We start from the raw sequence: 24,540 nt of genomic DNA, 5'->3' as shown, positions 1-24,540 counted from the left end.
TTTGTGATTTCAAAAAAAAGGAAGAGGAAAAAGAACACATAATAACAGAAAAACCAGTAGAAGCAAAAAAGCCCAGTTCAGGAACCTTGTAGATCGTTCCAAAATTGGTCACGAACCTTCAAGACAATTCCTAAAACTAGTCGTCACCTCTCCATTGGTTCATGGCTTGCTTCACTTTAGTTCCTAAAGGGCCGGTCCATGTTCCTATGATAGTGGGTGATCGGAGTCTAAACACTCGCAGTGAGTGATACATATCATTCCGTGTCAATCAATCATAGTTTCGATCCTCTTTAGAAAAATAAGGTTTCGACCATAGGATCCCATAACTATTTTTTCTGGAAAAATAGAGAGTACATAATGTAGATGCAGAACACCAGATAAGCCTAGCTTTCTATCTATCCTCAAAAAACAGGCTAACTTCTCTCTAAAAAGCATACAAGCTAGCTGATATGACATACTAGCGTATGAAGAAAGGAACTGTCCTGGCACGAAAGCATGAAAAATACACCCCTGAAACTCTGTATAGATGAAGAAAGAATCACTCCCACCAGCCTAACTTCAATTAAGAGTAACTTCATGTGTTATGTCCTCAAACTTTATTCTGTAACTATCATAATCCGAGACTGAATCATACGGTTTATCCAAATATCATTTGCCTTAACCTTTTCAGTATGTGCAATCACTCCATCGTACTCAAAGGAGATGTATGGGAGAATGGAAAGGATTTTACGTTGGGTGTTGGCCATTTGATCAACAAGTCAAAAAAACGGCGAGGAGAAAGGTCAGGCTAACAGGGTGGCGCATAAGGTTGCGAAATTTAGTTTTGATAGCACGCCTGATGGTGCTTCTTGTAATAGTGTTCCGCGCTGCGTGGCAAACTATGTAATGATCGATTGTAAGAATCTTGTTAGTTAATTAATATATGGGTGGGGTTTAAAAAAATTGGCAAGGAGAAAGATCAATGACTAAGACAATATTGAATGCACAAGAAGATAATTCACACTGATGCTCCAGGAAGAAATTTCACACAAATATGAAAGGAAGCAATTTCAATTCAACCAACAATAAAGAAATGCTCCCGCATGTTTGACGAGTATACTTTAATGTCCCCTTTTAAACACCAGAACCTGTATGGATTTAACTGTACTTCATACAAACTCAGGGTCATGACCAATCTTTTCATTGACTAATTTGGGTGCAAACAACGCCCCAAGGCCCCTTCCTTGTTTGATTGGCTCCCTCTTCTCTCACTCGATCATCATCTTATAGACTCGCCCCTTCCTACTTGTATTACCGCCAATGACCTCAATCTGCCGCCACTGGCAGCATGCATGACAGTTCCCCAATCAACTCCATCTCTCCTCCTTTGGTTTGGTTTAGAGGAATTTCATAGGAATTCTAGAGGATAGGATTCTTATGGGATTTTTTCCTTTAGAGCCCTTTGGTTCATAGGAATGAATTCCTATTCCTACATAGGATTGGTTCCTATCCTCCACATTTCATAGGAAAATAAAAAAGAGCCTAGACTCAATGGAAAAATTCCTTTGGTGTCAACCAAATGACATCTTGTTTCCTATTCCTACTCATAGGATTTGAGATACATGTCATCTCATTTCCTACAAGATTCCTATTCCTATGATAATCCTATCCTATGAACCAAAAGAAGCCTAAAGCCCAGTGGTATAGTGTTTATGTCTGGCGACCGCAAGTTCTAGGATGGCTCCGCAATAAAATCTCCTCTCTTCTTCATTCTTCATCTCTACTTCCCCCTCTTCCACATCTGAACCCAATCAGGGCGGGTATCCGATGCCACTGAACGTTCACCCCCAAGGGTCATCGAGCTAACATTGTTTAGTCAGTTTCCGTATAGTAGTCCCGACACTTGTCATGTTTTTTTGATATAATTTACTAGGAGTATTCAAGCTCTTATCTTTACAACACTAGACGCCACCAACCCACCTATATGGGTGGATCCACAAAAGTCGTCATTGGATTGACATGTTTTAGAAATAATGAAGTTTTTTCATCTCTACACTGTGCTTAGCAATCCATAAACCGATAAGGGATGCATGGATTCCTGATAAGGGGCGTGAGGAGAAATTTGTTTGGCTCCAGACTCCGTTTAAAACATGAGAAGTACGCCATGCTAATACGCAATAAAGTGATCTCTCCTAGCTAAAATCTACGAAGATAGAAACAAAGAATAGAGCATCAAATATCCCGTCGGCAGGCAGACATGTCGGAGGAGCGTGACCACCAAAGTGCGTCCGCACGCACCAGACCACCACCAACCGCTCCCCCATTGGCTGCTGTCCACTCTTGTGGCTGAGGCAGCAGTTGACGATCATCAAGCCGGGGCACAGTACATGCACATCCTCCCCAATCAAATCCGAGCACCTGCCGTCCATCCATGCATCCATCCATCCAGGATGCAGTAGTACACGCGCGAAAGGAGCGTCCCGTCGCGTGCTCCCCGTGCACGGCGCACGCGTCATGGGGGCCGGCATGTGCGGCCGCTTTCGCTGCTCCTGCGCCGGGTGAACTGGGCCGCTGCCCCTGCCGCCGCGGCCTCGCCGACGGACGGACGGCGACGCCTCGCCCGTCGTCGATGTTAGAATACTTGTATGCGTATTATGGTGCAAGTATAAACCGTATATACGTTGTAGGGCCGGTGCGGTATGTTTATCTCATGTAACTCGGTTGGTAGGATGTTGAATTGATCTCTATCTTGTATAGTTAACTTGGAGATCAATCCAACAACCTAACCAACTAAATCTTGTAAACCCTAGCCGCATTGTGGCCTATATATATAACACGCAACGCGTCTCTGCTAGGCATACGCTTAACGCAATCTTATATGGTATTCAGAGCCTCCTTCTCTAGCACATCACGCACCCATGGCCTCCTCAAGCTCTGCCGTCGCCACACCAGCCCTCATCCCGATCGCCGATCGTCTTCACTGCTCCAACTTCCTGGTGTGGCGCGCGCAGGCCATGGCAGCTATCCGGGGCGCGCAGCTCGTCTCCTACCTCGACCCTGAGAGGGAGCTGCCGGCCCGGAAGCTCACGGGCAAGGAAGGCAAGCCCACCGATGTGCCCAATCCGGCGTACGACATCGACAGGGCTCGCGACTCCCAGGTGCTGAGTTTCATCTTTAATTCAATCTCCGCACCGGTGATGATCCAGGTTGCACACTGCAACACGGCGGCCGAAACTTGGGCCGCCATCACGGAGATCTTTATCTCCCAGACTCAGGCGCACATCGTCAACACTAGAATCGCCCTCTCCATGACGAAGAAGGGCAACTCGACGGTGGCCGAATACATCGGGCGCATGAAAGCGCTCGGTGACGAGATGGCATCTGCAGGAAAGCCTCTCACTGACGATGACATGGTGTCCTACATCCTGGCGGGGCTCGACTTCGACTACATGTCGTTCGTCTCCACCATCTGCGCCCGAACTGAACCCATCAAGGTGAGCGAGCTTTATTCGCAGCTCATTAACTTTGAAAGCAGGCTGGCTATGTTTGAGGGCGGCGGCCAGTCGTCCCACTCCTCCGCCAACGCCGTCTCACGCGGCGGACGTGGCGGACCCAACCGCGGTGGTGGCCGCGGTGGCAATGGTGGTCGCTATGGAGGCGGCCGAGGAAACGGAGGTGGTGGCCGTGGCCAAGGCCGCGGTGGTGGCCGCGGCAATGGAGGGGGAGGTCGCAATGATCTTCCGGAAGTCTTCTGTCAAATCTGCACCAAGCCGAACCACACCGCCATGGAGTGCTACCGCCGCTTCGACATCTCCTTCAACAAGGAGAAGAGCGTGGCGGCCGTCAACACCAACCACGCCAACTCTCAGTCCTCCTATGGAGTGGATACCAACTGGTATGTGGACTCTGGAGCATCAGATCACATCACCAGCGAGCTCGACAAGCTCACCGTTCGGGACAAGTACAACGGGCATGATCAAGTAAACATGCCCAATGGCGCAGGTATGAAAATTGCTCATATAGGTCATGCTTATGTTCGTACCCCTTCCCGTAATCTCCATCTTAAAAATATCCTACATGTACCAAATGCCACCAAGAACTTGATCTCTGCTCATCGGCTATCTTATGACAATCACGTTTTTCTTGAAACTCATCCTCATTTTTTCTGTGTTAAGGACAAGGCAACGAGGAAAACCCTCCTCCGCGCCAGGTGTAGAAACGGGCTCTATCCCCTATCATCAACTCCCGTAAGCTCGGGCAGGCATGCACTTGGCGCCACCAAGATCTCATCATCACGGTGGCACAATCGTTTAGGTCATCCATCTTCGGCAATCGTTCAGCATGTTCTCAAGCACAATAATATTTCCTTTTCTAGCAAAGAGTTGACTAATCAGGGTGTATGTGATGCTTGCCAACAAGGCAAGAGCCATCAACTACCCTATCCAAATTCTAGTAGTATTTCCAATGCTCCTTTAGAGCTAGTTTTCTCTGATGTATGGGGGCCTGCCCGAGATTCAATCAATAAGAAAAACTATTATGTGAGTTTCATAGATGATTTCAGTAAGTTCACTTGGATTTACATTCTCAAACACAAATCCGAAGTGTTCAAAGTTTTTCATGAGTTTCAAGCACTTGTTGAACGTCTCTTTGACCGAAAAATCATCACTATGCAAACGGACTGGGGAGGCAAGTATGAGCGCCTAAACTCCTTTTTCCGTCAGATAGGCATCACACACCATGTGTCATGTCCTCACGCCCATCAACAGAATGGGTCAGCTGAGAGAAAACATCGCCACATTGTAGATGTAGGTCTCTCACTTTTGGCTCATGCTTGCATGCCCTTGAAATTTTGGGATGAAGCGTTCCTCGCTGCCACTTATCTCATTAACCGCACTCCTAGTAAGGTGATCAATCTTTAAACTCCCTTAGAAAAATTGTTCCATGAAAAGCCAAATTATCATGCTCTCCGCACTTTCGGCTGTGCTTGCTGGCCAAATCTCCGTCCTTTCAACTCTAGAAAGCTAGAATTCCGCTCCAAGCAGTGCGTTTTTCTTGGCTACAGCAATCTTCACAAGGGTTTTAAATGCCTTGATATACAAGCAGGACGGGTGTATATTTCCCGTGATGTCATCTTTGATGAATCAGTTTTTCCTTTTGCTGCATTAAATCCAAACGCCGGAACCCCTCTTCGCTCCTAAGTTCTTCTCCTTCCTGAAACCATCCCCTCTGACCCTCTTGATCATGGGGACGAACAAACAGCTGATCCATCGGGTGATTTTCATAAAAATTCTGCAGTTAATTTTGGTGGAAATCCGGTTGTTCTTCATGATTTTATGCAGCAGCCAGGCGCGGAACACCATGCAGATTCAGGTGCTGCAGACTCTGACGGCGGCGATCCCGGGGCTGATTCTCCCTCGTCTGGCGCGCCTGCCAACAGCAGCGGCGGCGTATCTGCCTCGGGAGGAGACGAGTCGCCCGCGGCGTCCCACGCGTCCAGCCGGGGGCCCACAGGCGAGGGCCCGGAAGCGCACTCCGCGCTTGACCAGACGAGCGCGCCCGTCCCGAACCGCCAGGTGGCGCGGTCTCCTGCACGCGGTCGGGCCGACCAGGCGGGTGCTTCGCGGACAGGAGGCAGCATCCGCCTCGTCCCTCGCGCTGGCCAATCAGATGCGGTGCATGTGGCTGACAGCATCCGCATCGGATCGGATGCGTCTGGATCGGCTGCTCCGGCTCCTGGTACGAGGATGAATGGATCTTCTGCGGCTGATGGTTCTGCGGTTATTCCTGCACCAACACAGAGGACAACAAGGTCGCAACATGGTATTTTGACACCAAAAATACGTACGGATGGTACAGTCAGGTATGATAAGGTGCGGTTTGTTGGTCTTACCACTACTGGAGAACCACATAATTTGTCAGGAGCTTTAGAACATAAAAACTGGAAAAATGCAATGGATGAGGAATACAATGCTCTTATGAAAAACAGAACATGGCATCTAGTTCCTCCAGCCAAAGGCAGAAATATAATTGATTGTAAATGGGTCTATAGAATCAAAAGAAGAGCAAAGTGAGAAATAGATAGATACAAAGCAAGATTAGTTGCAAAGGGCTTTAAGCAAAGGTATGGGATAGATTATGAAGATACCTTCAGTCCAGTTGTAAAAGCAGCTACTGTCAGACTTGTTCTCTCTATTGCAGTATCAAACAACTGGTATCTTCATCAATTGGATGTGCAGAATGCGTTTCTTCATGGCGTTCTAGAGGAGGAAGTGTATATGAAGCAACCACCTGGGTATGAGGTAAAAGATAAACATAATTATGTTTGCAGGCTTGATAAGGCTCTATATGGTTTGAAACAAGCACCCAGAGCATGGTACTCTAGGCTGAGTGAGAAACTCCAAAGGCTTGGTTTTCGACCATCCAGAGCTGACACATCTCTGTTCTTCTATAGGAAAGGGAAAATCACTATTTTCATGTTAGTATATGTTGATGACATTATTGTTGCAAGCTCATCACAGGATGCGATTAAGGCATTGCTTGAAGATCTAAGAAGAGATTTTGCTCTAAAAGATCTTGGTGATTTGCGCTACTTCTTGGGAATAGAAGTAAAGAAGGTTAAAGATGGCATAGTCTTAACTCAAGAAAAGTATGTGTCAGATGTGTTAAAACGAGCAGGTATGATGAATTGCAAGGTTTCGAATATGCCTCTCTCAACTTTTGAAAAATTGTCAAAAGAAGAAGGTGAGCCACTAAGTGCTGAAGAATCTACAAACTATAGAAGTGTTGTAGGTGCCTTGCAATATCTAACGCTTACAAGACCTGATATATCTTTTCCTATTAATAAAGTATGTCAGTTCTTGCATACTCCTACTCTTGCACACTGGACAGCAGTAAAGAGGATCCTGAGATATCTAAGAGGCACTATGAGTACAGGTTTGAAGGTCACAAGGTCAACATCAACTTTGGTGAGTGCATTTTCTGATGCAGATTGGGCAGGTTGTCCTGATGATAGAAGATCAACAGGGGGCTTTGCTGTTTTCTTTGGACCAAATCTCATCTCATGGAGTGCACGGAAACAAGCTACTGTATCAAGATCAAGTACAGAAGCTGAATATAAAGCCTTGGCTAATGCTACGGCAGAGTTAATATGGATTGAAACCTTACTAAACGAGCTTCGTGTAAGTCATTCTCCAGTTGCACGTTTGTGGTGTGATAATATTGGTGCAACTTATCTTTCAGCAAATCCAGTGTTTCATGCAAGAACAAAGCACATTGAAGTGGATTATCATTTTGTGCGAGAAAGAGTAGCTCAGAAGCTACTTGATATTCGTTTCATTCCCACCAATGATCAAGTTGCAGATGGCTTCACTAAAGCCTTATCTTGGCGAAAACTAGAAGAGTTTAAGAACAATCTTAACTTGGTAAAGTTATGATTGAGGGGGAGTGTTAGAATACTTGTATGCGTATTATGGTGCAAGTATAAACCGTATATACACTGTAGGGCCGGTGCGGTATGTTTATCTCATGTAACTCGGTTGGTAGGATGTTGAATTGATCTCTATCTTGTATAGTTAACTTGGAGATCAATCCAACAACCTAACCAACTAAATCTTGTAAACCCTAGTCGCATTGTGGCCTATATATATAACACGCAACGCGTCCCTGCTAGGCATACGCTTAACGCAATCTTATAGTCGACATACCCAAACGTGCACCGCAGAAACTGGATCGATCGGGCCGGCCGTGCGGTTCGAGTGGCACGCGGTGAACAGCGTGTTTCATCGTATCGTGAGATGATTTTAGGGGTAGCAGCAGTTGAGTTGGTTCCTAGGGTTCGTTTTTCACGTGCACGTTCGCTGTTTCAGCTGGCAAGTGCGTGGAACGGGAGCTGTGGAGCTGCAGTGGATCATGTCAGGACGGGCTTGGGCGACCGGTCATGGATGCACCCAGCCTTCGCCGTCGGCGCGGCGCCGACGTGGAGGTGCAGCCGCCGTGGGCTCGTTGTGCAGAAAGGTCACGCGGTCATGGATCAAGCCATCAAGCGCGAATCTCAGGGATGGACAGACACACAGATGATGAGGTGATGGCCTGCCGCCGTACGTCGCTGTAGCAGCAGTAAAACCGGCGCTGATTGTCCAGTCGCCCTGATCTGATCGACCAGGTCTCCAAGACACGTAGTACAGCCATGGAGTCGAGACACAGATCGCGGCGACAGCTTTGATCAAGTTGCGGCAGCTAGCCAAGCCAGCGACGGCCCGTCCACTCCGACGACGGCGGCGTCCGGCTTAATTACGACGACTTTGCTTGCGCTTGCCACAGCAAGCAGCAGCATTCGTGCATACATTTCAGCCGAATCTCCGGCCGATGGGCTCCGTTCCAACGCGCAACGCGATAGCTTGTGCGCGCTGGGAGTCGCGGCGGGTTCCTCCGAGCCCGGTTAATTGGCGGGAAAACGACGCGCGGGCGCGCGTGAACGTGCGACCCGGCCCGCGCGCTCCACTTCGCATCGCACTCTCCGGTTCATGCATGACCCGGGAACACAATCATAGGCAGGCGGCAAAGCTTCGGTGCCCATTCCAGGCCGTGCGTGCGTGCTTCCATCGATCGACTGATCGACATCGACTCTCCTCCCGTCTCGTTGGACACTACCGATTGTTGGCTCGCTGCGTAGACCAGCGCGCAGTCCAGCGGCAATAATGCCACTTGAAATTTGAAAATTCAGCCGCGTGAGACATCTACGGCCGCACTGGGGAAATCCGGTGCCTCAAACGCCCGCAGACGGCCGGTCACACCTCGTACTTTCTTCAATGCATCATGAAGTACCTCATATTTCATTCTCAAACCTATACAAAACTATGCAAAAGAATTCCTGCATTCTACGTTGAGTTTGAGTTTCGTCGTCAGAGATGTCCACGACGTCTGCGCCGGGTGCCGGGTTGTTGGGCGCGTCGGAGGGCTCGGGCTCCTCCTCCTCATCCATATGCGTGAACATCTCGTCGACGCCTGCGGCGTCTGTGCCCTCCGCCTCCTGCAGACGACGTCACTTGGCCCCAGGGGCGGAGCCAGGAATTTTGTGAAGCCTGGGCAAGTTTTATCCCGAGTATCTAATATAAAAGTTAATCGGGTATTCGGATCAAGTCTTTTTTTTTGCCTGATACCAATTTATTCCGGTAGGCACTAGAAGAACCATTTTTTAAGTAAAAAAAAACTCAAAATTCAGCCTTTTCACTTTAAAGCATTTAAATGAATTTTCAGTTCAAACACTTCCATCGTCAACCCTTTCCCTAATGCATGGGTTTGAGTCCTCCCTAACCCACTGTGGCCGCAATTTCTTTAAACACTATTAAAATTAAAAATCAGCCTTGCAAGACATAGTCGATCTTGTGACATCGAAAACACTTCCACCATGCTAGGAGCTATGTTGTGTTAAATTATGCATGTGGCTTCTATTCCACACTATGTGAGCGTGTAACAAAAAATTCTGGGTCCGACAAAATATCCGGTCGGGTTCTAAAAAGTCCGACCGGTAAAAAAAACCTTGATTCAGATATGCAACATATAAAATAGTACCATAATCCCAAACCACAATCTACATTAATAATGAAGTGATATTGTGAACATATATAGTAGTCATACAAATTTAATTTATAGCGAAGTACTCAAAATTTAAACCCCAAGTCTGTCAAACACCCCACGCGCTCTGACCTCAAAATTTCAACCCACAAATAAGTCTGTCGAACAGCCGAAGAGGCAGATCGTGGCGAGGTGGAGCGATGGAGCAACCGTGGTCCTTTTTTTTTTTGAGAAAAGATCACAGTCCTGCTAGTTTTTTTATTGGTCCTTCTAGTATTTTGGTGTAAACAACAGCGAAACGGGCTGCTTGCTAGGCCGGTAAGTCAGTGGGCCTACTTCTCATCTGAGTAACACTACTAGCACGTTAGAAGGCGTGAGCCAGCCCAGCTGGCCGGGTAAAACATGATTGCGTGGATGATTTTTTCCTAGATCTAAGAGGCCATCGTAGCTGGCGCGTCCTAGCGAGCCCGGGCAACTGCCCAGGGTCGCCGGGCGCCGGCTCCGCCACTGCTTGGCCTCCGCCGCCGATTTCGACCAAAGGTAATCAAGGATCACATGCTGCTCCGCTTGCAGATCCGTGACCCCGGCATCCCTCACGCCCTGCTCTGCCTACTTCAGCTCCCTCTCCCCATCCTTCTCCTTCGGATCTACCACATCCGAAGATAGCGCCGCGGCGATACGAGCTTCTTGCCTTGCCAAGACCTGCTCAAGAGCTGCAGTCGGCGTTCCGGCGTTACATACGTTGCACGGCGGCGTAGGTGCATGGCTGCTAGCGGGAAGTGGTGGACGGTGAGCGGAAAGTGGCGGCGGCAATGGACGGGAGAGGGAAAATGTAGATGGGTAAAGTTTCAGTGCCGACAGTTGGCTTAAATAGCTGGGCTAGGGCATTACACGGCCGTTGGAGCGGCCCCATGTAGCGATGAAAAATGACTATTGGGTTTCGAGATGATTCCGTATGTGATCCATTGTCAGTCCAATGTTGCGGACGTGTCCAAATACCTCATATTCGCCCTACATTTAGACTGAATATGAGAGGTGCCGGTCAGTCCGGGTGTTTGGAACCCGTTTTAGGTGCTTGTTTGAGTCGAATTTTAAAGACAGATTTGAGACGCCCGGCTATAAGTGCCGATGATTTACGAGAAAAATGGTGGGAGACCGAAGACTCCTCCCTGCTGGAATACCACCGTAGAAATACTACTGATCACCGTGACTTGGCATACCGTGTACGTACGTACGTGCGCTCACGGGATCGCCTTGCCAGTAGGTACTCCTCTAGTACCGTGGAAGAAAGGAAGTACAGTACTAGCCGGCTAGTGGTGGTGGCTACTGTAGCAAAGACAATCCGTCGTGTTCCAGGCAACGTGGCTGTGGTACAGGTACGCCCGCATATATCCACGAGCACAGTGCGTACCATCCTTTCCTTTCACGTCGAAGTACATGCACAGTGAGTGGTAGAGGCCGCGCACTGTACGTGCGTACAGTACGTTCTTGGGCACCTGTCGCACCAACTGTTCGTTCGGGACAACGAAACCCAGTGTAGACAACAAGGCAAGGGCAGGGCCAGAGCGTACGTACAAGCACAAGAGGACATGTGCAGCAAGACAGAGGGCTAACGGTATGTACAGTGACCGCCAGATAAAAATTTCACCGTGTTCTTCTAAAAATCATCATGTTTGTTTCAAAAAAAAAATCATATTGTTAGAGAGAGAGGGAAAGGGGAATGCTGACGAGAGGATGACGTGAATTCGATGGAGGGTCGGGCCAGGGAGGTCACGTAGGCTACCGGAAAGCAGAGTTTTTGTATGAGCCTCAGAGAGGAATGGCGTGATATGATATGATATGATTTGATGGCACTACGGGCAAAAGGTTTCGGGAGAGAGTGACGGGGTAGATCGACTAAACTACTGGAGATTGAGAAGATTGGAGGTGGACCTTAATCTGTTTTTTATCCAAGATCATAAAGAACTAATTTTACGAGGACAATCATATATACTTGCCCTTGTATTAGAAAAACGGTTCTTCTTTAAAAAAACAGAGAATCCCGACAAGACATCCGTTACATGTGACGGGATTGTATCCCGTAAGTGTCTAGTTGTTGGTGATGACGATGTCAACTATTACCTCCATCCTGGTTTATTACTTCCCTCGTATTTAGGATCCTATTTTGACCATGATTTTAGCTAGTAAAATATAAATTATACATAACAAAAATAATATTATGAGAAACTGTGTTCAAATAAAAATCCAATGGTATATTTTTTTTGAGTCTATGGTTAAAATTTAACGTAAAATATGGAAGGGACCAAGAAACCTGGACGGGGGTTACCTGCTCACATTACACCTGTAGCGACCATGGTCCACTTCACCGTCATGGAGGAGCCCCAACTATTCACTTCACTTCCACAGGTGGACCTCAGAGGGGTCAAATCTAATGTATGTGGGTGATGGTGTGCGAAATGTACATGTACACGATATCATGGCCCTTGTTTCAACTCCTAGACAAAGAGAGTTTGCGGTACATCAGATTATTGGATTTAATGTGTAGTATTAAGTTGATTCAATGGTTAATATGGTTTGCTCAGAGTTTGGCACGAAGCCAACTTGATTATTTTCCACTAGACCAGTGTGGGTGGATTTATCCTTTCACGTGAATTCAAATTATCATGGGCGCATATGTAGGCCTCCCTCCTCCAGGACGTGTGCGGCTAGCCACCGACCACCACCAGGTCCTCCGTCGCACACTGGAGTGCCTCTCCACCATCCCCATGCTGCCTCCCTTCGTCCACCGTTGGCCTGCCTCCGCTAGCCGTACACCCTTGCCTCTTGACAAAAATATTGATTGCTAATGTGAGAAGAACTCCAATGGGTTTGTGATCTGCCTCGCCTAGCTCGAAATGTATTAACGATTTGTCTAGCTTGACCTTTTGATTATTTTGGGATCAACGATTGATGTCTTGCGGAGATCGATATGCTCATAAGCAAAACCGATTGAGAATTTGTAGTAGCAGGCCAACAACTCCTAAGGATAAACGAATGGCAATCTACTCTCTTAAGCTTGATTTTGGTGGAAACAGTTGAACGATTTATGACAATTAACTACCCAAAGGGCCCTCGAGGCCTGAACATACTACTAGAATTCTTCTGCATTATTGCCTAATCTGGACCATTGGTTGAAAAAACAAACGACCCTAAATAACTTGATGTAATATAAAAGGATTCTACACCATGCTCATGGACACTACACCGTGTGTGAGAAGGAGCTCCCCGTCACAAGAGTAGCAGAGATGTCTGAAGCAAATGGTTGAAATGAGACAAAATAATAAAAATGAAAATCAATCCAAATCATAGATCGAAAGGTGAGAGGATTGTAGCATGACACATGAACAACTGTTTTGGTACTTCCCCTACAGATCAGTGCCTAGCTAGCTTGCAATTCAGTTTGTGGACACAATGGAGAATGGGTCATGGCCGCGACATCAAAGATGTTGACAAGGCGACCTTCTAGTAGAGGACAAAGGATGCTCCAACAGCAGGGAGGAATACATGGAAAGTAATGTTGGCGAGCAAGCATTAGAAGTGGAATAGACCGTAGGGAGATTGTTTTGTGTTGCTAGAGACACTACGTTTGTCTCAACATAAGTGTAGATATGGTTTTTCCAATGGCACTACATACAGTGGTATCAACCATGGCTCAACCTTAATGTTGCGGCTACAATCATCAGCCGTTACAACATGAAGGAAGGGAGGCCACCAAGAGCAATGCCACTGAGTGAGGGGTAGGGGAGCCACGATACAAACAATACAAATGTAAGAGAGATAGACAGAGAGGGGTAGAGGGAGAGAATAGCGGATGGGAAGGGGTGTGGCAGCTATGTTAAGAGAAGAGAGAGAGAGAGAGAGAGAGAGAGAGAGAGAGTCGATAGCGGGCATATATTTTAGGGTGAGGTTGATTGGTCTTCGGTCAAAAAAATCCGTAGTAATGGGCACTTATCCGAAATATTACAAGGTAGAGTATGTATTAGAGTCCAATGTTTCGCAATTGTAATGGCACATCAATGAAGGCATGTTTCGTTAGCAGAATATATATTAGAGTCATTGATGTCAGTTCTCTTCCTTTTGTGAAAAAAACTTCTGATCTACACATCCACTGTCAAGGTAGTACAAAGAACACTAGCAGTAAAAATTACATCCAGGTCCGTAGACCACCTAGCGACGACTATAAACACTGGAGCGAGCCGAAGGTGTGCCGCCGTCATTGCCCTTCCGTCATCGGAGCCGGACATACCTTGTTATAGTAGACAGTCGGGAAGTCATCATGCTAAGGTCTCATAGGGCCAGCACACCAGAACAACAACCGCCGCTGATGAAGAAAGCCGTAGATCGAAAGGATTCAACCTATAGACACACGAACATAGACGAGCTAAGATCGGATCCACCAGAGACAAATGCCGGCTAAATCCTGCAAGATCCGACAGAGACAAACCTCCACACACCCTTCGACGACGCTAGAAGCACCACCAGGACGGAGGTAAGTGGGGAGAACCTTATTCCAGCTTCAAGAAGCTGCCACCGCCTCACCTTCCCGAGGACACAAACCCTATCAAAACTCAAGAAAAATACCTAATAATAGAGCCTTTTGCGGCCGGCAAGGATCGAGGTCCACCTCGCCCCCATGGCCCTAAGGGCACAGGAGACGAGGTAGGCTGATGGCTGCGCGGCTGGAGGCCACGGAAACCCTAGTGTTGGGTGCGTTGGAAGCATGAGGAGCGAAGCACGCATATTCTTTTTATGAATGTTAGTTTCCGGCTGCCCCTATAGTGTAAGTATTACCAATGACGGTCGACTCTAACCCATCTGTAGACGATCACCAATGGCTATTATTTTTTGTGCTAGTGACCGCCCCCCCTTCCCCCCACTTCTCGGGTCTTATTGACTTCTTTTATTTAAACAATATTTTCTTTGTTAATTGACACCAAAAGTCCTGTAAAAACTCGCCAATTCTGTACGGAAAAACTAACGCCCACACGTGTGGGCGTTTGCATATCGCCCACACGCCTCCATCACCACTCATTTTGCCACGTATGAATAGACGACATTAGCAGAAATCTTTTTGGTTTTCGGCTTAAAAATGTTTTATCTCCTAAATAAGAAAGCGAACTAAAAATTCGTTTTCACCATTAAATACGTCTCGACGAGATCTTCAAAACTAGACCCCATGTTGATATGTTTCGACGAATTTTTTTTTGCCCAGAAGTTGCCATGATGTTTACACTATAGTTGCCATAGTGCTTAAACTAAAGTTGCCATGTGGCAATTTTAGTTTGTAGATCATGGCAATTTTAGTTTTTTGATGATGGAAATTCCAGTATTTTGACTATGAAAATATTTTTTTTTGAACCATGGCAATTTTAAGTGCATGTATCATGGCAATCTTAGTTTATGGTGCATGATAAGTCTAGTTTCTTAATTCTCCATTTTATAATATGTTAAAATTTACTTCTAAATGTAAAAGAAAATAGTTGAAACATATCATGACAACTTCAGTGTAAATATCATGGCAATTCATGTGCAATAGACATGACAACTTTTAACTCAAAAAAAAATTCGCCGAAGTATATCGATATGAGATCTAGTTTTGAAGATCTCGTCGTGAGGGATTTAATGGTGAAAATGAATCTTCAGTCGGATTTTTCATTTAAGAGATAAAACATTTTAAGAACTGAAAATCCGAAAAGATTCTCGCATGCATGCATGCGATGACGTGGCAATCTATTTGCATTAGAGACGTGGACGAGACTTGCCTGCTTCCTTCCCATGCTCCCATTCGTGCTCCTGCATACGTGGCTTAATTTGATTGGAGCAAAATAAGGCCCGACCCCACCCCTTAAAATCAGGGGGAGATGATTAGATTAGAAAGAAAAAAGAAAAAAAAAGACAACCGTAGGATGAGATGGGAGCACGGATGGGAGCATGGAGAGGGAGCAGACAAGCCGGATCCTTAGAGACGTGTGGTGCGGCTTTTTTCCTGCCACACATGTGGCAGTTATCGACGTCCATTTTGTAACATCACCAACAATCCAGTATATGGATTATATGCCATGTTACATATGCGCAATTAGCTAATGTAAATATGGATAAATGATTAGTCCTAAGGTACTCCATACGAAGTAAGAAAAAAAATGAAGTTTTCTAAAAAGAAAGGCAGAAAATAGAAGCGTATGGGAAAAAAAGAAACCAAGAAAGTCGCATGCAATTGGTCCCACCGATAGGCACGGTCCCAGTGGTCTTTTCAGTAGGCTGTTTTAATTGCAATTAGTTGAAAGGTGTGGACCACTCTTTCCCCACTTGGCGCCAGGACCTACTTAAGGAATATTTTGTGGGGATCAAAATAAACAGTCAATCATTTTTGTAGCCTATAAATATTTCAGCTAAGCTTCTCCTACCAGCCTTCAATCAATCGGTGAAGTGGAGATCAGCGAAAAAAGTTATGGCAAATAGACAATTTGAAAGCATCTGCAAATTTTGTAGTCAACATAATGTTATTTGAAAAATTCGAAAATGATATGTATTTTGAAGTTTCTGATTTTTTTTAAAATACACATGAACATACAGATGTATAATACATGCCTGTAAAATTTCATATTTCAACATGAAATTTTACGGGAATGTATTATACATAATGAAAAATTTCATGATGAAATACTCTTTTTTGTGAGATGCAAAAAATATATTATGGACTTTTATAATGAATGGTGCACGTGCTAGAAATACATTATTTTTTTTGTAGCTTTCATCATGAAAATTTACAGAGATGTAGTATACATCCCTAGGTTCATGAGAATTTTTTTGGATCTTTTTGAAACTTTAAACATGATCTTTGAATTTTGCAAAAAAATGAGCACCATGATGCTCGAGCCCCAACATGCATTTCCGACACCACTATATTTTGCACTCCTTCAATCCATATTAATTGTTGCACACTTAGTACACCGTGCGTGACAATTAATATGAAGTTGCACTAAGGCTGGTCGTAATGGTAGTATCATAACTAGTATCATGCATGTTAACTACTCCCTCTTTTTCGGTTTATAGGGTTTAATTCAAAAATCTCACCAACCAAGGTAGATGGTGAGTGATTGCATACTTTTTGTAGTTTGCAAAAGCATCCAAAATGCTCTTGTTTTTCTCAAAAAATTATGTTTACCGATGCATTAATTGCAATGCATGCATGCATAAAGTACATGCATTGGTTAAATTTCTCTTAATAGTTGCATGCAATGATTTAATGCACCTTAGAATCTGAACTTGTGATGGGGAACAACCAAATTGAGCCTTATAAAATGGAAAAACTAAAATTTTGAGATAAGCCCTATAAACCGGAAAGGAGGTAGTAGGCAATTTTGATGATGTGGCATAGAATTAAATGAAGAAAGAGGAGGTTGAATATCATATGATGATACTGTAGCATAATAAATGCTATGCTACTATGTGTCATGCATGGGAATAAATAAAATATTACTTCATCCTTTTCGGTTTATAGGGCTTATCTCCAAATTTTAGATTTCTCATTTTATAAGTCTCAGTTTGGTGGTTCCCTTGTTGGGTAACGTAGTAATTTCAAAATTTTCCTACGCACACGCAAGATCATGGTGATGCATAGCAACGAGAGGGGAGAGTATGATCTACGTACCCTTGTAGATCGCAACGGAAGCGTTGACACAACGTAGAGGAACTAGTCGTACGTCTTCTTCCCGATCCGACCGATCCAAGCACCGTTACTCCGGCACCTCCGAGTTCTTAGCACACATACAGCTCGATGATGCTCCCCGGGCTCCGATGCAGCAAAGCTTCGGGGATGAGTTCCGTCAGCACAACGGCATGGTGACGATGATGATGTTCTACCGATGCAGGGCTTCGCCTAAGCACTACAACGATATGACCGAGGTGGAATATGGTGGCAGGGGGCACCGCACACGGCTAAGGAACGATCACGAAGATCAACTTGTGTCTCCATGGGGTGCCCCTTGCCTCAGTATATAAAGGAGCCAGGGAGAGGGGGCGGCCGGCCAAGGTGGGCGCGCCAAGGGGGAATCCTACTCCAACCGGGAGTAGGACTCCTAGTTGGACAAGGAGAGAGGGGAAAGAGGTGGAAGAGAGGAAGGAAAGGGGGGGGGGGCGCCGCCCCCCTTCCCTTGTCCTATTCGGACTAGGAAGGGGAGGGGCGCGCGGCCACCTCTTGCCTCCTTCTCTCTTCTCCCTCAAGGCCCATGTAGGCCCAATAAACCCCCGGGGTGGTTCCGGTAACCCCTCGGTACTCCGGAAAAATGCTGATTTCACCCGGAACGATTCCAATGTCCAAATATAGGCTTCCAATATATCAATCTTTACGTCTCGACCATTTCGTGACTCCTCGTCATGTCCGTGATCACATCCAGGACTCCGAACAGACTTCGGTACATCAAAAATGCATAAACTCATAATAACTATCATCGTAACTTTAAGCGTGCGGACCCTACGGTTCGAGAACAATATAGACATGACCGAGACACATCTCCGGTCAATAACCAATAGCGGGACCTGGATGCCCATATTGGCTCCTACATATTGTACGAGGATCTTTATCGGTCAGACCGCATAACAACATACGTTGTTCCCTTTGTCAACGGTATGTTACTTGCCCGAGATTCGATCGTCTGTATCCAATACCTAGTTCAATCTCGTTACTGGCAAGTCTCTTTACTCATTCTGTAATACATCATCTCAAAACTAACGTATTAGTTGTAATGCTTGCAAGGCTTATGTGATGTGCATTACCGAGAGGGCCCAGAGATACCCCTCCGACAATCGAAGTGACAAATCCTAATCTCAAAATACGCCAACCCAACATCTACCTTTGGAGACACCTGTAGTACTCCTTTATAATCACCCAGTTACGTTGTGACGTTTGGTAGCACCCAAAGTGTTCCTCCGGTAAACGGGAGTTGCATAATCTCATAGTCATAGGAACATGTATAAGTCATGAAGAAAGCAATAGCAACATACTAAACGATCGGGTGCTAAGCTAATGGAATGGGTCATGTCAATCAGATCATTCAACTAATGATGTGATCCCATTAATCAAATAACAAATATTTTGTCTATGGTTAGGAAACATAACCATCTTTGATTAATGAGCTAGTCAAGTAGAGGCATACTAGTGACACTCTGTTTGTCTATGTATTCACACATGTATTATGTTTCCGGTTAATACAATTCTAGCATGAATAATAAACATTTATCATGATATAAGGAAATAAATAATAACTTTATTATTGCCTCTAGGGCATATTTCCTTCAGTTTTCCACTTGCACTAGAGTCAATAATCTAGATTACATAGTAATGATTCTAACACCCATGGAGCCTTGGTGCTGATCATGTTTTGCTCGTGGAAGAGGCTTAGTCAACGGGTCTGCAACATTCAGATCCGTATGTATCTTGCAAATCTCTATGTCTCCCACCTGGACTAGATCCCGGATGGAATTGAAGCGTCTCTTGATGTGCTTGGTTCTCTTGTGAAATCTGGATTCCTTTGCCAAGGCAATTGCACCAGTATTGTCACAAAAGATTTTCATTGGACCCGATGCACTAGGTATGACACCTAGATCGGATATGAACTCCTTCATCCAAACTCCTTCATTTGCTGCTTCCGAAGCAGCTATGTATTCCGCTTCACATGTAGATCCCGCTACGACACTTTGTTTAGAACTGCACCAACTGACAGCTCCACCGTTTAATGTAAACACATATCCCGTTTGCGATTTAGAATCGTCCGGATCAGTGTCAAAGCTTGCATCAACGTAACCTTTTACGATGAGCTCTTTGTCACCTCCATATATGAGAAACATATCCTTAGTCCTTTTCAGGTATTTCAGGATGTTCTTGACCGCTGTCCAGTGATTCATTCCTGGATTACTTTGGTACCTCCCTGTTAAACTTATATCAAGGCACACATCAGGTCTGGTACACAGCATTGCATACATGATAGAACCTATGGCTGAAGCATAGGGAACATCTTTCATTTTCTCTCTATCTTCTGCAGTGGTCGGGCTTTGAGTCTTACTCAATTTCACACCTTGTAACACAGGCAAGAACCCTTTTTTTGCTTGATCCATTTTGAACTTTTTCAAAACTTTGTCAAGGTATGTGCTTTGTGAAAGTCCAATTAGGCGTCTTGATCTATCTCTATAGATCTTAATGCCTAATATATAAGCAGCTTCACCGAGGTCTTTCATTGAAAAACTCTTATTCAAGTATCCCTTTATGCTATCCAGAAATTCTATATCATTTCCAATCAGTAATATGTCATCTACATATAATATCAGAAATGCTACAGAGCTCCCACTCACTTTCTTGTAAATATAGGCTTCTCTAAAAGTCTGTATAAAACCAAATGCTTTGATCACACTATCAAAGCGTTTATTCCAACTCCGAGAGGCTTGCACTAGTCCATAAATGGATCGCTGGAGCTTGCATACTTTGTTAGCTCCCTTTGGATCGACAAAACCTTCTGGTTGCATCATATACAACTCTTCTTCCAGAAATCCATTCAGGAATGCAGTTTTGACATCCATCTGCCAAATTTCATAATCATAAAATACGGCAATTGCTAACATGATTCGGACAGACTTAAGCATTGCTACGGGTGAGAAGGTCTCATCGTAGTCAATCCCTTGAACTTGTCGAAAACCTTTTGCGACAAGTCGAGCTTTATAGACAGTAATATTATCGTCAGCGTCAGTCTTCTTCTTGAAGATCCATTTATTCTCAATTGCTTGCCGATCATCGGGCAAGTCAACCAAAGTCCATACTTTGTTCTCATACATGGATCCCATCTCAGATTTCATGGCTTCAAGCCATTTTGCGGAATCTGGGCTCACCATCGCTTCTTCATAGTTCGTAGGTTCATCATGATCTAGTAGCATGACTTACAGAACAGGATTACCGTACCACTCTGGTGCGGATCTCACTCTGGTTGATCTACGAGGTTCAGTAGTATCTTGATCTAAAGTTTCATGATCATCATCATTAGCTTCCTCACTAACTGGTGTAGGTGTCATTGAAACAGTTTTCTGTGATGTACTACTTTCCAATAAGGGAGCAGGTACAGTTACCTCGTCAAGTTCTACTTTCCTCCCACTCACTTCTTTCAAGAGAAATTCCTTCTCTAGAAAGGATCCATTCTTAGCAATGAATGTCTTGCCTTCGGATCTGTGATAGAAGGTGTACCCAATAGTCTCCTTTGGGTATCCTATGAAGACACATTTCTCAGATTTGGGTTCGAGCTTATCAGGTTGAAGATTTTTCACATAAGCATCGCAGCCCCAAACTTTAAGAAACGACAACTTTGGTTTCTTGCCAAACCATAGTTCATAAGGCGTCGTCTCAACGGATTTTGATGGTGCCCTTTTTAACGTGAATGTGGCCGTCTCTAGAGCATAACCCCAAAACGATAGCGGTAAATCTGTAAGAGACATCATAGATCGCACCATATCTAATAAAGTACGATTACGACGTTCGGACACACCATTACGCTGTGGTGTTCCGGGTGGCGTGAGTTGCGAAACTATTCCACAATTTTTCAAACGTACACCAAACTCGTAACTCAAATATTCTCCTCCACGATCAGATCGTAGAAACTTTATTTTCTTGTTACGATGATTTTCAACTTCACTCTAAAATTCTTTGAACTTTTCAAATGTTTCAGACTTATGTTTCATTAAGTAGATATACCCATATCTGCTTAAATTATTTGTGAAGGTGAGAAAATAACGATATCCGCCACGAGCCTCAATATTCATCGGACCACATACATCTGTATGTATGATTTCCAACAAATTCGTTGCTCTCTCCATAGTACCGGAGAACGGTGTTTTAGTCATCTTTCCCATGAGGCACGGTTCGCAAGTACCAAGTGATTCATAATCAAGTGGTTCCAAAAGCCCATCAGTATGGAGTTTCTTCATGCGTTTTACACCGATATGACCTAAACGGCAGTGCCACAAATAAGTTGCACTATCATTATCAACTCTGCATCTTTTGGCTTCAACATTATGAATATGTGTATCACTACTATCGAGATTCATCAAAAATAGACCATTCTTCAAAGGTGCATGACCATAAAAGATATTACTCATATAAATAGAACAACCATTATTCTCTGATTTAAATGAATAACCGTCTCGCATCAAACAAGATCCAGATATAATGTTCATTCTCAACGCAGGCACCAAATAACAATTATTTAGGTCTAATACTAATCCCGAAGGTAGATGTAGAGGTAGCGTGCCGACTGCGGTCACATCGACTTTGGAACCATTTCCCACGCGCATCGTCACCTCGTCCTTTGCCAGTGTTCGCTTAATCCGTAGTCCCTGTTTTGAGTTGCAAATATTAGCAACAGAACCAGTATCAAATACCCAGGTACTACTGCGAGCTCTAGTAAGGTACACATCAATAACATGTATATCACATATACCTTTGTTCACCTTGCCATCCTTCTTATCCGCCAAATACTTGGGGCAGTTCCGCTTCCAGTGACCAGTCTGCTTGCAGTAGAAGCACTCAGTTTCAGGCTTAGGTCCAGACTTGGGTTTCTTCTCTTGAGCAGCAACTTGTTTGCCGTTCTTCTTTAAGTTCCCGTTCTTCTTCCCTTTGCCCTTTTTCTTGAAATTAGTGGTCTTGTTGACCATCAACACTTGATGCTCCTTTTTGATTTCTACCTCTGCAGCTTTCAGCATTGCGAAGAGCTCGGGAATAGTCTTATTCATCCCTTGCATATTATAGTTCATCACGAAGCTCTTGTAGCTTGGTGGCAGTGATTGGAGAATTCTGTCAATGACGCAATCATCTGGAAGATTAACTCCCAATTGAATCAAGTGATTATTATACCCAGACATTTTGAGTATATGCTCACTAACAGAACTGTTCTCCTCCATCTTGCAGCTGTAGAACTTATTGGAGACTTCATATCTCTCAATCCGGGCATTTGCTTGAAATATTAACTTCAACTCCTGGAACATCTCATATGCTCCATGATGTTCAAAACGTCGTTGAAGTCCCGATTCTAAGCCGTAAAGCATGGCACACTGAACTATCGAGTAGTCATCAGCTTTGCTCTGCCAGACGTTCATAACATCTGGTGTTGCTCCAGCAGCAGGCCTGGCACCCAGCGGTGCTTCCAGCACGTAATTCTTCTGTGCAGCAATGAGGATAATCCTCAAGTTACGGACCCAGTCCGTGTAATTGCTACCATCATCTTTCAACTTTGCTTTCTCAAGGAACGCATTAAAATTCAACGGAACAACAGCACGAGCCATCTATCTACAATCAACATAAACAAGCAAGATACTATCAGGGACTAAGTTCATGATAAATTTAAGTTCAATTAATCATATTACTTAAGAACTCCCACTTAGATAGACATCCCTCTAATCCTCTAAGTGATCACGTGATCCAAATCAACTAAACCATGTACGATCATCACGTGAGATGGAGTAGTTTCATTGGTGAACATCGCTATGTTGATCATATCTAATATATGATTCACGCTCGACCTTTCGGTCTCCGTGTTCCGAGGCCATATCTGCATATGCTAGGCTCGTCAAGTATAACCCGAGTATTCTGCGTGTGCAAAACTGGCTTGCACCCAATTTAGATGGACGTAGAGCTAATCACACCCGATCATCACGTGGTGTCTGGGAACGACAAACTTTGACAACAGTGCATACTCAGGGAGAACACTTCTTGATAATTTAATGAGAGATCATCTTATAATGCTACCGTCAATCAAAGGAAGATAAGATGCATAAAAGATAAACATCACATGCAATCAATATAAGTGATATGATATGGCCATCATCATCTTGTGCCTGTGATCTCCATCTCCGAAGCACCGTCATGATCACCATCGTCACCGGCGCGATACCTTGATCTCCATCGTAGCATCGTTGTCGTCTCGCCAATCTTATGCTTCCACGACTATCGCTATCGCTTAGTGATAAAGTAAAGCATTACATCGCGATTGCATTGCATACAATAAAGCGACAACCATATGGCTCCTGCCAGTTGCCGATAACTCGGTTACAAAACATGATCATCTCATACAATAAAATTTAGCATCATGCCTTGACCATATCACATCACAACATGCCCTGCAAAAACAAGTTAGACGTCCTCTACTTTGTTGTTGCAAGTTTTACGTGGCTGCTACGGGCTTAAGTAAGAACCAATCTCACCTACGCATCAAAACCACAACGATAGTTTGTCAATTTGACTCCGTTTTAACCTTCGCAAGGACCGCGCGTAGCCACACTCGGTTCAACTAGAGTTGGAGAGACTGTCGCCCGCAAGCCACCTATGTGCAAAGCACGCCGGGAGAACCGGTCTCGCGTAAGCGTACGCGTAATGTCGGTCCGGGTCGTCTCGTCCAACAATACCGCCGAACCAAAGTATGACATGCTGGTAGGCAGTATGACTTATGTCGCCCACAACTCACTTGTGTTCTACTCATGCATATAACACCAAACCATAAAACCTAGGCTCTGATACCACTGTTGGGTAACGTAGTAATTTCAAAATTTTCCTACGCACACGCAAGATAATGGTGATGCATAGCAACGAGAGGGGAGAGTATGATCTACGTACCCTTGTAGATCGCAACGGAAGCGTTGACACAACGTAGAGGAAGTAGTCGTACGTCTTCTTCCCGGTCCGACCGATCCAAGCACCGTTACTCCGGCACCTCCGAGTTCTTAGCACACGTACAGCTCGATGACGCTCCCCGGGCTCCGATCCAGCAAAGCTTCGGGGATGAGTTCCGTCAGCACAACGGCATGGTGACGATGATGATGTTCTACCGATGCAGGGCTTCGCCTAAGCACTACAACGATATGACCGAGGTGGAATATGGTGGCAGGGGGCACCGCACACGGCTAAGGAACGATCACGAA

General features: G+C 45.0%; 1 pseudogene; it reads left to right on the top strand.

Moving 5' to 3' along the window:
* Nucleotides 1-3,371: 3,371 nt before the first annotated feature.
* LOC119304639 lies at nt 3,372-3,510 on the top strand (annotated as a pseudogene).
* Nucleotides 3,511-24,540: the final 21,030 nt, after the last annotated feature.

This window comes from Triticum dicoccoides, chromosome 5A, assembly GCF_002162155.2.
Source record: "Triticum dicoccoides isolate Atlit2015 ecotype Zavitan chromosome 5A, WEW_v2.0, whole genome shotgun sequence".
Lineage (NCBI taxonomy): Eukaryota > Viridiplantae > Streptophyta > Magnoliopsida > Poales > Poaceae > Triticum > Triticum dicoccoides.
Note: the sequence above shows the minus strand (reverse complement) of the source record. Positions and strands in the feature narration are given on the sequence as shown.